This window comes from Mesocricetus auratus, unplaced genomic scaffold (genome assembly GCF_017639785.1).
Source record: "Mesocricetus auratus isolate SY011 unplaced genomic scaffold, BCM_Maur_2.0 contig_10503_pilon_obj, whole genome shotgun sequence".
Taxonomy (NCBI): Eukaryota; Metazoa; Chordata; class Mammalia; order Rodentia; family Cricetidae; genus Mesocricetus; species Mesocricetus auratus.
The window spans coordinates 35,528-38,559 of record NW_024434967.1 but is presented as its reverse complement, the minus strand read 5'-3'; the positions used below and the strand labels follow the sequence as shown (position 1 = coordinate 38,559).

At 49.9% G+C, this 3,032-nt stretch overlaps 1 pseudogene; it reads right to left on the bottom strand.

Moving 5' to 3' along the window:
* Positions 1–1,511: 1,511 nt before the first annotated feature.
* Positions 1,512–2,339, bottom strand: LOC121138676 (annotated as a pseudogene).
* Between the last annotated feature and the right edge of the window lie 693 nt (positions 2,340–3,032).

Below are 3,032 nucleotides of genomic sequence, written 5' to 3'. Positions count from 1 at the left end.
TTTTTTGCTTTGTTGCTTCTTCCATTTCCTGCCTTATTTGGTATGTTTCTTCTTCTAATTCTTGCATTTTTTGCTTTGCTTTTTCTTCCATTTCTTGCATTTTTTGCTTCATTTCTTCTTCCATTTTGTGCCGTTTTTGGTTTGTTTTTTCTTCCAATTCTTGCATTTTTTGGTTTGTTTTTTCTTCCATTTCTTGCATTTTTTGGTTTGTTTTTTCTTCCATTTCTTTGAGGGATTTTCCAATATCCTCTTTTAGGGCCTCTATCATTTTCATGAAAGTGCTTTTAAGATCGTTCTCTTCTGCTTCCTTCGCGTTTGAATATTGGGGTCTTGCTGGTGTGGAGTCTCTAGAATCTGGCGGTGTCATATTTGTTTTTCTGTTGCTGACTGTGTTTTTGTATTGTCTCTTTCCCATCTCTTCTTTTAGTGGGTGCAGAAAGAGCCCCTTCCTGGTCTGGGGACCAGAGTTCCCTTTGGTGGGTGCTAGTAAGTCCAGTAATCTGGTGGTTCTTCTATGCCTTGTCCAAATGCTGGTCCGTGGGTAGAGAAGAAGAACAGGAATCTGGGGCGCTTAGCCTCCTACCTGGTCCCCTGGACCCTATGCTGGGTCCTGTTGTACCTGATCCGGAACAGCTACTCCCTGGTCTCCCTGGTTCCTGTAGTTTCCTGGTCTCTTTGGTGGGAGAGAAGATCTGGAGTCTGGGGTGCTTGGCTCCCGCCGGGATTGGGAGCTCTGTGCAGTTCCCAGGCGATCTGCAGGCTCTGGAACTCAGGCTGGGAAGCTGGCCTGTTTACCTGATGATGCCAGAGGGACAGCTACTTCCCTGTACTCCCAGCCTCCTCTCCTTTCCTGGAATCGTTGGTGGGAGAGAAGATCTGGAGTCTGGGGTGCTTTGCTCCCGCCGGTATTGGGAGCTCTGTGCAGTTCCCAGGCGATCTGCAGGGTCTGGAACACAGGCCAGGAAGCTGGCCTGTTTACCTGATGCTCCCGCCGGGATTGGGAGCTCTGTGCAGTTCCCAGGCGATCTGCAGGCTCTGGAACACAGGCCGGGAAGCTGGCCTGTTTACCTGATGCTCCCGCCGGGATTGGGAGCTCTGTGCAGTTCCCAGGTGATCTGCAGGCTCTGGAACACAGGCCGGGAAGCTGGCCTGTTTACCTGATGCTCCCGCCGGGATTGGGAGCTCTGTGCAGTTCCCAGGCGATCTGCAGGCTCTGGAACTCAGGCCGGGAAGCTGGCCTGTTTACCTGATGATGCCAGAGGGACAGCTACTTCCCTGTACTCCCAGCCTCCTCTCCTTTCCTGGAATCGTTGGTGGGAGAGAAGATCTGGAGTCTGGGGTGCTTTGCTCCCGCCGGGATTGGGAGCTCTGTGCAGTTCCCAGGCGATCTGCAGGCTCTGGAACACAGGCCGGGAAGCTGGCCTGTTTACCTGATGCTCCTGCCGGGATTGGGAGCTCTGTGCAGTTCCCAGGCGATCTGCAGGCTCTGGAACTCAGGCCAGGAAGCTGGCCTGGGAAACCACTCTTGAAATGTCGCATCATCACTAAATGTGATGAAGGTGCGTGAGCAGGAGGGACAGCAGGTCCAGACCCAGCATGTGCAGTCAGTGCAGAAGCTGTAGGAGTAGGATCGAGTCCTTCCACGTCCACATTCTCCTCCTTGGGATCAGGCTTCCCAACAAGTGGCACTGTCACCAAATAGTCGGTGATTACTGGCCCAGGGCACTTGCGCTTCTTGTGAACCTGCTTTTTGTCAGCCTCCAGCCTTTCATAGATCTCCAGTGAATATAAATTGAGTTCTTCTGTGATCTTGGCCTCCCTGAGCAGCTCTTCCTGGATTAGCAGTCGCTCGCAATGGGGACCCTTTCACCTCCTGGACTGTCCTTGCCACTCCTGAACTGAAGGAATGTTTGTCGTGTGTGCTCAGCTGTAGATTGATGCATAGACTTCTGACTGTCAGAGCCGTCATCCTGTAGCTCCAGGGGCAGCAGTGCCTTTTCCTCTTTGGCCTTCTGAGAGCTACTTGCTGGGGTGCTGACTTTTCGAGGCCTCAAGCTCTTTAGAGGCTCCTTATAGGCTTTGGTGACAACTCTGCGCTTCCTTCTCGGCGCTTCTGCTTCTCCATCATTGGATGGTTCCTCTCCTTCATCAATGTCGAAGTCAGAGTCTACCTCATCCTCTGTATCAGACTGGTCTCCCTGATACTCATCATCTCCAGATTCCTCTGTGAAAGCCCCATAAGTAGTCTGGTAGAGCTCATCTTCCTCCTCTGCTTCCAGGAGCCCAGAAAGCCACTTCCCAGCGTTCTTCCCAGGGGCCCCACCCCCAGCCAAACTCATACCGCCACAGAGACTATAGAATTATATCCCTTTCACCCAAATTATACTGAATAAAAAGTTCTTTTAACAGACAGTGAAATCTTTTTTTTTTTTTTTTTTGGTTTTTTGAGACAGGGTTTCTCTGTAGCTTTGGAGGCTGTCCTGGAACTCACTTTGTAGACCAGGCTGGCCTCGAACTCACAGAGATCCGCCTGCCTCTGCCTCCCGAGTGCTGGGATTAAAGGCGTGCGCCACCAACGCCCGGCTCAGACAGTGAAATCTTAAGATGGGGAAAACAGTTGAATCTTTTTAAACATAAGAACTTGATTTAAATAAGGTAGGAGGTCTGGGTAAATGAGCAATTATATCAAAACACTATTTTTAAAAAAGCTACTTATTTAGTGTGTGTACAGTATTCTGTCTGAATGTATGCCTGCAGACCAGAAGAGGGCACCAGATCTCATTACGGATGGTTGTGAGCCATCATGTGGTGGTTGGGAATTGAACTCTGGACCTCTGGAAGAGCAGTCAGTCAATGTTCTTAACCACTGAGCCATCTCTCCAGTCCTCAAAACACTATTAAAGTAAGGACATGATATCACTTTCACTTGTGCACAGAGAAAAGTTTGAAGACAAAGAGAAGAGTAGTGGACCCTCAGCCTCAAAAGACAGTCTGGGCAGACAGTGAAAAGTGAGATTCCTTGAAGAGTTTTG